The 13404-nt window shown below is 40.7% G+C and overlaps 1 protein-coding gene across 9 annotated transcripts in view; it reads left to right on the top strand.

Moving 5' to 3' along the window:
* Window positions 1–13404, top strand: part of MACROD2 (mono-ADP ribosylhydrolase 2) — an 877989-nt gene that overhangs the window by 118284 nt on the left and 746301 nt on the right. The window lies entirely within an intron of this gene.

The following is a 13404-nucleotide window of genomic DNA, read 5'->3' as shown; positions in this document are numbered from 1 at the left end:
GCTGCCGCCGCGACTTGAGGGGCGGCAGCGGCGGAGCCGCGGGGGCGGGGCCGGACGTCACGGGGGGCGGGGCCGGGGCGTGGCGTGGCGCGGGGCCGCCGCTAGGGGGCGCAGCAGGCGCCGCCACGGCCCCGTCACGCGGGGGGCGGTGGGCGAACGTGGCGGCTCTGCCTCGCACGGGGGGCTTCTAAATTATCTCTTTACCCTTTTTTTTCTGTGGCAGAGAAGCGGTGGTGCCGCTGGTGGCCATTCCGGGAGCGGGGTGGCTCCCGTTCATCCCCCGGTTCTTCCCCTAGTGCCCGGTTTTGGGCTGGGCAGGTGATCCCGGCTCCCCAGTTTTGGGTCCAAGGAGCAGGGCAGGCCGCGAGTTTCACGAAGGCGCTTAAAAAAAAACCTATTTAAAACACAAAAAAATTTATAAATTTCCTCAGTCTCAGTCGCCACATGGCTGTGAGCGCCGTCACTCCCCTGGCATCTCTCTGGCTTTGGCACTTCGTGTAAGGCATTGTAGGCTATGGCAACTTTGGAAGATTTGAGGTTTTCCCGGGGTGATTGCTTTTGGAATCATCAATGGATACTGTTCCACTCGGGACGGCGCTCACCTTACCTTATCATGCCCAGCAGGACTGAGATTGAGGGGGATTGTGTCCTGGCCAGGCTGCAGTCCTTAGGGATTTTTCCTGAAGTTTCTGCTCTTCAAACGCAACCAAAAATTTATAGCAGTTAAAGGGCAAACTAGAAAACATCTTCCCCGGGTGTTTTTTCATAAAACCCAGTTTCCTTTAACCATAGCTTGCAAGCACACATGTAGCATTGTTTTCGGTAGATGTGGTTGATGTTTCCATTGTTTTGGTTTTTTAAAAATTTTCCATCAAACGGGTTTTATTTTGCCAGCAGACAGCTGAGCATCCTCTTCTCTTCATTAGCCATGCACAAGTCATCCTGGCCACCTCATGCAGGGTTTTGACCAGCTTGTTCTCCAGTACAGAGCCAAGGTCTGGGGGAAGGCTAGCTCCCAGAAAGTCTCTCCGCTGATCCTAGTTATCTTCCACTTGCACTTTTTGCTGGAATCAAAAGATTACAAGACCAAGCTCCATGAATTTCAAAGAAGGCTTGACTACTGTAAATCCTATGGAAACTGCTACATAGGTGCACCTTCAGTGTAAAGTTTGAATACTTCAATCACTGGTGTTTATCTTTTGTCAAAAACAAAAGCAGACAAACTAAAAAGCGTCAAACCTCATCCTTTCTCAAGAGGAATTTTAATAAATTTTTGAATGCTGCTTGTTGTATTTGATATTTAGATATATGAAATGTTATATACATGCTGTATTTATTGTACAAATTAGAAAAAAATTCTGGGTTGAATTTCCTTGATAAGGAGGGAAAAGGGTTTTTTCGCTGTCACTTCAATTCTAATCTTTCCCTGAAGAGAGTAAAAACTAGTAATAAATTGACTTCAGGTTAAGGTGCAATTGTCTGTATATCAATACAGTCCTGGCAGTGAGCTGTGCCTAAACCAGCTCAGAATAATCAACTGTATTGCATATACATCTTAATGCACATCTAGCATGTTATAGGCATATGGATACATATGTACACGTATTATACGAACAGTGATACATCTGGTGCTACAGCATGCCTGTGTCTCATCATGTGGGACAGAATAGTGGGCTGTGGAAATGCCAAGAGTTTGGAAATGCTGCAGCTATCTTGTAGATTTTTTTTTTTAAATTGAGATTCTTTTACGATTATAGTAGTATTTTTCAAGAATGTTGTGTATTTGGTTTTTCTCATGCCTGACTTAGCTGTATTAGTTAACAGATTCCAGGGTTATGTTGCTGTGCCATGTTGCTAAGCCTTAACACAGATCTGTGGGATGCTCATAAAAGATGTATATGGTACTCATCCAGCTATCTCTCAGCTTAATTCCAAGGCTGGCCCAGTGCTTATGGCACTGGTTAGAAATTACAGTACATATTCCTAGAGAATTCCAAAGGGCATGTGAAAAATAATTAGATTTTACCAGGTCACAGCTGCTCTGGAGCATTGAAAGGTCTTTAATGTGCTGTTGCAAGCAGATTTTTGACTGTATTCTTTTATGTAAACTCCATAAATATACTTCTTAAGGACGTGGGTAGCCTTTAAAATACTCTGCACAAAAAACCTGTTGTACATGGAGATTTTGACCATGTTCTCCATCTTTTTCTTAAAATTTAGAAATTCAAGGTGTCTTCAAGAGAATGAAGAAGTTCTGTTAATAAGGATGGAGTTACTCACATGTTGGGAATAAAAATATGAATATTTAACACAGACGTGACAAAGCCTAGGAATATAATGAGCGATTTTAATTGAATTTCTAAGTTAACATAGTGTTTTACCTGTATTTTGTTTATAGAATTAATTAATGCTCATGACACTAAGATTAAAGTTCTTGTCAGATCTACAGGGAAATTACCTTTCGGAAGACATGGTAATCTTGTTAACGCTTCATGGGCTGAGAGGGTTTAAAAGGTGTCGGGTGGGAAATGCAGAGTACTCACACTACATAATGCTTTTCGAAGAATTTTACTGCAAGTTTATAACAGACTCCTGTAAGGTGCTATTAGGTCAACATGCTAATGATGATGCTTGGTTTTTTTTCCCCTGAGCATCCTGATGGTGTGGTAAGAGTTGAAGTTCTGGGAACTCCTTCAGCCAAGGGTTGACCTGAATGCCTCTCCCTGTGACTTGGCAGGCTTTTTGGATATACTTTGTCCTGCTGTAGATCAGGTTCCAGTCACATACATTTCTGGGTAAGACATTTATGAAATGTTGAGAAAGCAAACACCTTGACTGGGAAGTGAAATTGAATCTGAGGTCACTCATCCTCGGTGAAGAAGGAGAGGGCTGGCTGTCTTCAAGAATCAAAACTGAACCCTTGCTTCGTTGAGCATCTCAAGGACACATTTCTGTCAGATAAAGCTGAGAGTAATAGTTTGATATTCAATGGAATAAGCTGAAATGAATGTTAGTGGGTTTTAGCTTCAGGCTTTTATGAGGTATATTGATTTTTCAAAGCAAGCTGTCCCAAATCCAAGTTAGACATAGGCTGATTTGTAGAGACATGTAAGGAAAGAGGACACTGTGATATATGAACTTCGGTATGACACATGTTCTGTAAGGTTTCGTGATACTCACTAAGTAGAGTTTCTCTGCAAATACATACTGCATTTCATATTAGACTTTGATCTTTAAATGATCTGAACCATTTCAGAATTAGAATCCAGTTTTGGATACATTCCTTCCAATTATAAATGTCTGTCAAATTCAGCTTTCAGCATTGTGTATGTACATATAGTTCCTTGTCAAAGTTGGTGCAGCAGCTCTGTATCCAATGCAACAAAAAAGGGAGTGTAATCATGCAAGACAGTCCACAGCAGAGCTAAAAAGGTACGAAGAGTCTAAAACTAAATAGTCATTTAAAATTAGGTGGGCTCAAGTGTGCTTCTTTCTTTTCCCCTGTCAGAGGAATGTTAGTGATAATAGTTGTAATTGTAGTTATTTTGTCTCTCTGTAAAGGCCAGGAGGTTAGATCACTGCACCTGTATTTTCTGCCATTCCTCCCATTTCTCTCCATGCTTTCTCCCTGCTCTTCTTTCCAGCTCTCCTAATCAGCCCCAGGGAAAACCCCTGTCAACTGAGAAACGTCAGTGATGCAATCACATCTGTATTTTCCCTAAGGCAAATAAACAGCTTTGCTTGTGAGATCACGTGCTATGGATAGCAAAATTAAGTAGCTTAATAGGGTACTTGAAATTGCAAAGCCTTTGAGTAAGGTATTTATTTTATATTATTTACAGGACATACTGCAATGGATAAAGAAAGCCAAGTATGTAAAGTCCATACCAGGAAAGTTTGCTCCTAATGCTTGAAGTTGATTAAATACTTGAAGTATTTAAAAGGCGATTGCCTCTATTTGTTAGATGTCAAACCACGAAGCCACCATGACAACATTTTTAGGAGAAATAGTGCTAACTCCTTCACAGCTATGAAGAACATGGCGTTTTTCCTGGCTTGACAAAGTAAGTGATGCTGTCAGAACAGAATAGACTTTCCTTTCGCTTGATGTAGCTTTGAAAGTGTGTTAAAGAGAGGAAAAATAGTGTTCCTCCAAAACAACCTTGAAGACCTTAACTGAGATTGTTAGTAATGTCTGGTGTGTGTGAGGAAGAATCCTGTGAAGGAAAAAACCTGCTGTTCTGCCCTCAGGATAGTTCTGCATTTGCAAATTCACGTTTTTATGGATGAGGCCTATACTGAGCTGAACTAAGTGGTAAATGGATTTTTACACCTGCCTCTATAAAAAGGGTTCCAGTTGTACACAAATATGTAAAAAACCCAAAAAACAACAACCCAAAACCTTCTGAAATGGCAGAAAAAAGTCTGGTGCAATTTTGGTCTTGGGCTCTTTCTCGGAGCTTTATTTGCTGCTTATGTAACAGTTACCCAGAGCCAGCCTTTGAGGATAGCTATGCATGGCAGGGGTGATTTGGGGCTTGCTAAGAAGGGGCTTGGGATGGATGACTCCTTTCTGTCCATGTTCCTGTTTTTCCCATTAATGTTGGAACTCATTGCTGCTCCTGCTGTTGCCTGTTTAGATACTGATCAGACAATCAGTTGGGCAAAATTCATGTTTCTTGCTATATTTTCCTATGCAGTTTTCATAAATCTCAGTTCTTCATAGGTTTGTTCTGAAAGCTTGAAAGTCATATGCTTTCTCTCAAGTCTATTTTCAGGCCACGAAAATGGTTCTTTTGATCCTCTCTGTTTTTACTTCCTGATAGCACCAGAGGATTTTCCACCTTTGTCTTTCCTTTCGCGGTACTCAGCCTCCCCTCTGCCAGGCTCTCTGCATACGCCCTGCCTCTTACCCACCTCCTCTCCTCTTCCTGCAGTGCCCAATAGCTGTTTCTCCACACATCAACCCACATGGGAACACTCACATTCCAGCTTTTTGTGCACTGATCTTATGCCGGGAGAAGCTGCTTCTGCTGAACTCTTTTCTCTCCCTCATTGTCCTTCTTTCGCCCATTTTACATTTTAGATAGTTTCCTATTTTCTTTCCTCCTCCTATTAGTTGAGCAGTTTCACTTAGGTCTAATCTGGTAAAATTACAGTGGCCAAGTTTTCTGCAGCTGTATAATGTATGAGTTCCCCAATTTGAATATTTAGCATTCTTTGTAAACTCAAAGCAAGTGTATGGGGATACAGTGCTGCTGAAGGCATTAGGTGGTGATCTGTAAGCTCTACAAAAATGTACACCCCCTGCTTTGCAGGCAAATCAAATCAAAGCATTAGCACACAGTTTTGCCCAAATGCACCACCCTAGTTGTTTGTGTCTAGTCTGTGTTAACATCTAGCAATGAGCCGGAGTCTCTGCATTTGCTGATTTGCTTGTGTAATACCTGGGTTTGAAATTATGAAAGACTGTGCCAGTGTTGAATATATGAATAACTCAAAAGTGTTTATTCTCAGGAAGGACTAAGTTTACGTTGTCTGAACAGATTTATTTAGTCGTGAGCAGGGGTTATTATTCTGTCTTCGTCTGTTCAGCAGGAAAGGGTGTTTCAGGAATGGCTTTGCACAACGGCAGTTAACGGAGTTGGCAGAATGTTATGGGTCGATCTGGTCATTAAAAGCGAATTAACAGGAATTTTGAAATTTCCCTGACCGTGAGAAATGTAGTTACATTTGATGAAATTCTGACTCAGGAAAAGGACACACATGCAGAAACTTTATCTTAGTTGAGAAAACAAGTAATTTTTGTAAAGGAGTCAACCCCACCAGCACCATCTGCATGAATTGGTGCGGGCGCTGGCGTTTTTTCAGCATCTGCTGGCTGAATGTGCTATGGAAAGATCCTTGAAGCTAAACAGAAAAAAAGATAGTTGTAAGGCATATGTGTGTGTTCTTTCACATTTCCTTTCCTTGTAGTACATTATTAATAGTGATTTTACTTGTTACCTGTGAAATTTTGTTTAGAATTTACCTCAAATGCAAAGGAGATCTCATTCCTAAAGCACTGGCATGCTCAGCAGAGGCATCCTATTTCCTTTGAGTCTCAGAAGCACATTCAAGTTGGAGGGTTTCCCAGGTATTCCTAGAGCAATCTCTCTTCAGTTTTCACCCAGTTCCAACACCTAGAATGACTAGGGACGCTGAGGAGTGAGGGAAGCTTTCCGCCACCAGGTCTCTGCCCAGAGCTTGCTGGTAAGGAGGGAAGTGAGGAGAAGGTCTGAGAACCAGGAATTACTTTGAGCAGGTGATGGACGTGCATTATTTAGTGGATAGGACTTGCTGCTACTGAAGATGAAGTTCCTTGAAGTGCTAAGAGGCTGAATTTTCATGGGAATCAGAATCTGAAATTCATTTTAAGCTTTGTATCTGGAGCAGTGTTGTATATTTTCTTTTTTTTTTTTTTTTCCCTTCCTTAATCCATCTTTAATCTCCTTCCTCAAAGGTTTTGTTCTTTGGCCTTTGGTGAAGACACACTAATTGCTGCTGCCAATCCCAAGGCCTTGGGGAAGTGTTGGGAGTCCTAAAGAGAAGTAACTTGTAGGAACCCATAAGAGACCTTCAGCTCTGTGACTCAGGAAAACAGTGGCATTTTGGCTGACCTTGGGATGGATGTAGCTGTGCGTGATGTGCAGCACGTAACAGAGTTGACTTGCCTGAGAAGGTGACAACAGCAGCTTTGTTAGTGAAGAAGAGAGTCAGTCTGACTCTTTCTTTGAGTTCCTTGTTTCTCCTCACCTTAAAAGTAAGAAAACCAAACTCCTGCCTTTCACATAGACAGCTGAGCATGTTTTAGTCTCCCCTAAGAGTGGTCTACACTGTAATAGCTTTGTATCCAATTCTGGTGGGGAAAAAGATTTTCAAAGCTGCTTCGCTCTTCCACCTGCTTCTCCACCCTAAAGCCCACTGCTTTTTGCTGAAGGTTTGTGGCATTGATGCCAGAGGCTTCGTCTCCATTCCCTTTGGAGAGGAGTTGTAAAAAGGGTCAAAGGCAGGCCTAGCTCTGCCAGGACAACAGGTTAAGTGCAAGCCTGTAGCAGTCATTACAGTTTAAGTGATGCCATGGGATAGAGAGATCAGTGATATACACTGTTGAGTGGTTTGGCTTTTCATTTCTTTGCTTGGTACTCTAGATGAGTTTTAAAACCAGAATATAAAGCCGTTTCTAATCTTCAGGTATTTTGACAAAACTTGGAGGTGCAAAACTCAGTTTTGCACATTGCTGTGAAAGCAAAAACTATGTGGTGGTGGTATTGACAGGGCTAGCTGGACCTATGATCTGAATCAAATATGGTATGTCTGTAGTCCTAATTAAAGAATTACTGTATCTCTCTCCACATAAGCAGGCTTTCAGATACAGTAGCATGCATGAGAACTATTTAATTACCACTTATTGACAAAAAAAAATATAAAATCTTCATTTGAATGAGAAGAGTCCCTCATTAAAACTGGAGTAGTTCTTGACCTTAGCAATGGTTCTTTAAAATCATGCATTTCTCAAACCACCAGTAGCCTAAACTAGCACATAATTTATAGGTTTTGTTCACCTGATATGTACCTCAGCATATTAGGTAGATTAAAAACCATGCAAGATGCTTGTTACAATAGCAACATAGTTTTGTACATAAAACCTCAAACCTTTTGCAAATAAATTGACCGTAGTACCCCCTGAGATGCAAAGTATGATTTTTGAAGGTGATGCTTGAAACATCTGCTTCTGTAGTTTTAATGCACTGAAACCAGAAGTTTGCCTTGCAAATACCAGCAGATGCAACACCCAAACTCCAAGAGAAGCTCAGGAAGAGCTGTTAACAGCTGCACTGGGAAATTACCTTCATATTTAAATATGAATGCATCTAAAAATAGCCCCAGTGAGAAATGAAAACTCCATTTGTTGTTAGCCTGCCTAGTATTTGTCTTTATTTCTAGTTGATGTTATTTTACGTTATTGTTCGTGGATATAACAAAGCCTATTTCATTTCTTCTTGATCATTTTTCCCAGGGGTTGTAGAGAGGTTCTGATTGCAATTGAAAATTCTTTAGCGAACAAGTCATGATTGCTATGGATTGTTCAACCACAATCATTTAGAGCCTGTGCCAGGTCAGCTCTGTGCTCTCTGTGCTCTGTGCACACAGTGGAGTGTAGAAGCACATAACAGAAGGGATTCAGGTTATTGAGTTCAGGTCCTCAGTACTCCTGGCAAGAGCATCTAAAAATGGATTTGCGCAATACATCTGCCTGGCTCCTGCCGCAGAGGGCAGCCCCATCTCCACTTTTGCATCAGCTTGTGTTTGGCCAGGTCTTTAGTCAGCTCAGCTGCCAACTGCAGACTTCCTCCTAGAATGGAACACATTTTGCTGGTGCTGCTTTTCTAGGCAGCTCATGATGGAGCTAGACAAGTGCTGGTGCCTGTGGGACCATCCTGTTCCAGTGTACTTTGGTTGTTGGGTCTGGTGTGCTGCACTGTGTGGCTGAAGTTGGCTTTTGTGGTCAGCTTTAACAGTACTGCAGGTATGCTTTTCAGAGAGGTGAAAAGTCAAGTTTTAAGCCTCATTAGGTGCTCTATTTAGTCTCCATGGATTTAGGGGAAACTTTCTGTGCATGTGTGCATGGAAGAGTTTCAAGTCAAATTCATCTGCTCAAAGAGCAGATGAGCCAGCTCTGAATGACAGCCAGTCACATTGCACGTCACAAATTGCTGCTGGCTCAGTTTCACTTATTTGTTTATTTACTTCACCATTCTGAGCTGCCTGCAAAACAACTGCAAAGCCGTGCTGCCTGCTAGTTATGGTTTTTCACCCACCATCGCCGTTCAGAATTGACTTCAATGCTGCATCTGTGAACTTCTGCCTTAGAGGTCTCGTACAGACTTGTTCTTAGTAAATGTACGAGTTTGGCATATGCAGCTGTCAAATTTCTTACAGTTTATGTCGCCTGTCATATTACTACAAAAACATTTTTCTTCTTTGCTTTTTAATTTCTGAAACTAAAAAAAAATACTCATCTCTTTCTGTAACCTGTAATTCTACATCTACTGTATTTTTAATAACAATAGATGCCATAACATGCTGGGGCTGTTACTGTGGAATTACTTTGTTGTTTTCCTGATGGTCTAAGGATTTTAATATGTTGGCCAAATGCCTCATTGAAAGGATTGTGGTATTGGCATGGAAACTGGCACTTTCATCAAATTGTGTGGCAGCTGTTCATTTTGTCATGACTGTAGCAGCCCTTTGCTCTCACAATGTGGTGCTTGCGTTACTTGAAGTTTCAAGTAGAATCAGTCTCATGTCTATTGCTGAAATGTGCAGCACTTATTCTGGGAGTCCCTGAGCAGTGGGTGCTGCCAAAGAACAGGGCAGGATCTCTTCACTCTTGTGACCAGTGACTCGAGGAAATGGAATGAAGCTGAGCTAGGGGAGGTTTAGGTTGAATATCAGGAAGGGTTTTTTTGCCCAGAGGATGGTTGGGCACTGAACAGGCTCCCCAGGGAAGCGGTCCCAGCACCAAGCCTGACAGAGCTCCAGAAGCATTTGTACAATGCTCTCAGGCACATGGTGAGATTCTTGGAATGTCCTGTGCAGGGCCAGGAGTTGGACTCAATGATCCTGATGGGTCCCTTCCAACTCAGCATATTCTGTGATTCTGTGATTATTAATCCTATGTAGCCAGCTCTGAAACCCACCTGCCTTCTCATCCTAGGGTGGTTTGGGTTAGTTCCCTTCTTAGAGATGAAGAGAAGTTACTAACATTGACCATTAGCTGCTTTTGGAGTGACTGCTGGGAAAACACCACTGTAACTCTGTAAACCCAGGAATGCTGTGTAGAAACGCAGGGAATGGGCAGTTTGTCCTTTGCTATGGTACCCCAATCTGTAGAACACTGTGTACTAGGAAAACATATTCATATAAGCTGGGCCAGAGAGCCAGGAGGACATGGTATGGGTTTGAATTTTCATTTTGTAGAGCAAACATGTTGCTGGGTTGTTTTTGTGGCAAAAGGCAGAGGTAGATGGGAATGAAGGCAGCCGTGGCAGCCAAACCAGGAGTCATTTACCAGAGGAACGATGAGGCATCACTGACAGGCACTGACCTGTTGCTGGCCTGTGAAGGGTTGTACCTTTCCACTTTGAAGCTCTACAAGTTTAATAGTTTTAACCCAGAGACTTTTGAATTCTGTTGGATATCCTTATAATACCATAGATAGCTTTGTATACGTATTTTTTATTTCATCTCATGGCAGTGATATGCTGCCTGGATTATAGGCATCTTTTTGAAATTGCTAATTACGGTTCCTTTAAAGTTTTTGGATTTGTGGACTGAGCTGTCTTCTGTATTGTTTCAAAAGTGGGTGTTATAAATTTTGCAGGCATTAGTGTGTTGTTTAGAAAACAGATGTTATTTGATATCTTCAAGTCATCTGACTTTTTCTGGGTAAGAGGGAGAGCACTGCAGACAAAGAGGAATTTTAAAACCTGTGCTCTCGTGTGTCCTGTGGCTTGCCAGCTCTTTTACCTCTTTCTGCCTGGCTTAGTCATCCATCTAGTTAGTGGTGAGTCTGCTTTAATGTAGGCACTTGAGGCCTGTGTTTTGAGTCTGTTATTTGAAGTGGAGTTCATAGCATTTTAAAATTTTAAAACCATTACTTTGTAATAGTATATTTCAGTGATCTGCAGCAGAGAAAACAAATTGGTTAGTACAGGAGTAAATAATCTCCTAGAATAAGGAAAAAAAACACATAGAAGAATAAAGGAAATATTTTATGGCTTCTAGAACTTTTTTTATAATCAAACGTGACTGCTTTTCTCCCTGTCTGTGCTCTGCACACACATGCACATACATATTTTCTTTGCATTCCAAAAGTTTCTGATCAGAGCAGCTAGTTGCAGGCACAAATGCTGTTAGGAAAATATCAGTCCTAGAAACAGCAGCTATTGAAAGATTAGAAGTGACTGAAAACAAAATCTTGTAGAAGAATTTCTAATGTAATTGTAACATAATTTGTTGCTGCTCTTGCTCTGCTATGGCATGATTAAGTACTGAATTTGAATCTGCTTTTAAAGGAAAATGCTTAGTTTCATTCCACAGCACAATTGGCAACTAAATAAAAGTTCAGACTGGATTTTTTTTTCCAGCCCTCTTTTCACAGAGAAAGAAAAATGTACATAGGGTCTTTTGTATTTTGCAGAGAGGAAGTGTAGCACAATAGACCGTCAGAGGAAAGCAATTCCGATAATCAGTTTTCTGTACTACTTATTACAACTGGTCAGGACTGAGGTTTAATTAAATTTTAGGGATAAAGGACAATAGAGTGTGCTAAGGATGGCGAGTCAGCTTAAACGTAGAATTTCCTGGCTTTAATCCATTTCTGTGCCAACTCAGTAGCACTTCAATGTATGACTTCAGATGGGATTCTCTTGTATAGAAAGTAATAACTGTTGAGGTTTTAGAAGTTTTCCAGGGTCTCTTGACTTCCAGAGTAATTATTCGTTCATGAGTGGGTAGTGGGAGTGTGGCACCTGGGAATGCCCCCCTTCTGTGCCAAGTTTTAGCACTGTGGGTTTACTCAGTAAGTTGGCATGTTTGTTAGTTTGTAACTGTTTTTAGAACAATGCTAAAATATTGTGGTTTCTAAAGGATAGTTTATTAAGAGCAAATGCTTTTTGACTCTTAAATGTTTTGTATCAAGTTGAGAGAAGATGAAAATACCCTGGTGTGCCATTATGACATTTAGAGTGACCTTCTGTATAATGGGGCCCAAATAACCTCTTGACACTATTTTTTGGTATCACAGCTGTCACAGGCACAGCTTCAAAAGGCATCCTGTCTTCCAAGGTGAAGAGTCCGCTGTGTATCTTAAATATGAACTGTTGCATGCTTGTCCTCCAAACTGCCCTTGCTATTGAAACCCGTTCCAGTTTGTGATCTGCCTGGTGTCAGTGGCATTGGACATTCTCAGCAAGACGAGTAATCTACGTGATAAGAATTATTCTGGGGTTTGATGGCTGCAGGTAAATCATTCCTACCTTGCTGTTGGATGCATACATTAATTACATTCTTCCATTTGCCCACACTGAAAAAATTTTTCTAGGTTTTGAATTCCTTCTTTAGAGCTTTTCTAGTGGTTTTCTAGAGCCATTAACATTTTTTTCCCCAGGATGGATACAGCTGCAGCAGTGATTGCTTCAGATTGTGTTCAACCAACAGTGCAAATTCAGAATCAAAAAGAATTAAACAAAATTTGAATTCTTTATTGATAGCATTCCCACTTTGGCATCCTTTTTGCTATGCTTTTTTGTCAGACTGGCAGTCTACAGACTTTTTAAAACTAGTTTTGTAGAATTCTTTTTCTCAGGCACATCTAGAGTATCAAAAAAAAAAAGAAAAGAAGAAAGGACTATCTTGCAGGGTGCCTGGAATTTTGCTTTTCTATTCTTTAATAGTCACAAGAAGCTTGAGCTGGTACTTCTGCCTTGCAGTACTTCTGTACTACATTAATGTTTATTAATGAACAAGTGGCACTGTTTTAGCATACACTTACATAATTATTAGATAATTAAATAAAATATATTAACTGTGAGAACCCCAAAAAACTATGTTGAGCTATGTTTAATTTTCCCGTCGTGAAAGAAGACGCTGCTTCACAAGCTTTCCTTTACAGGCTTTTTCCTTCACACACTTTATACTTCTGTGGGTGATATGCTCAGCTAAACTGGCATGTTATGCACAGTCTGTGCTGCACTTTTGCATTACAATAGTTTTTCTTCAGTACTGATGTGAGAAATTCAAAAAACCCAACATGATAAATCAATACGTATCTTAAATCTTTTGTATCTGTCTGCTTTTTAGCTGCTGTTACAGGGTACATTTGTGGTCCTACATGGTATGGGCTTTAATAACTAAAATTTGAAAAGCTTTTGGGCCTAAAAAAAAATGTTCGTAATTAGTTAATTCTGATGTAGAATTAATTTTATTGAATAAATTAGAAACTATAATAAAATGGAGGAGACAAGAATTTTGCTGATGCATGATTAAAATGAACACTGCTTCACACTACCTAATTATATAAACAGTATTAGTAAGCCTAGTTTTATCGACTGTAAATATTTGGATTGGTATTTGTCATAGCATTTAGTTAGGACAAGCCCCTATACTGTATTTATTCCCAGCTTAAGACATGCTGCTTTTACACAGATGTTCCAAATCAGTGTATTCAGGCTGCTTATTCCCACCTACTTTCATGAATCATTTGAAAAGGGAGGATGGAAAACACTGACAATCTTAGCAGATTCAATTCCAAACTCATTAATAAATACGTTTCACACGCCCCCAAACCTTGAATTAACA

Source organism: Corvus kubaryi, unplaced genomic scaffold (assembly GCF_017639235.1).
Source record: "Corvus kubaryi isolate FWS band 111438036 unplaced genomic scaffold, C.kubaryi_AGA036_p1.0 70, whole genome shotgun sequence".
In the NCBI taxonomy this organism is placed as follows: Eukaryota; Metazoa; Chordata; class Aves; order Passeriformes; family Corvidae; genus Corvus; species Corvus kubaryi.
The sequence above is the reverse complement of the archived record's forward strand: the minus strand, read 5'-3'. Positions and strand labels throughout refer to the sequence as shown.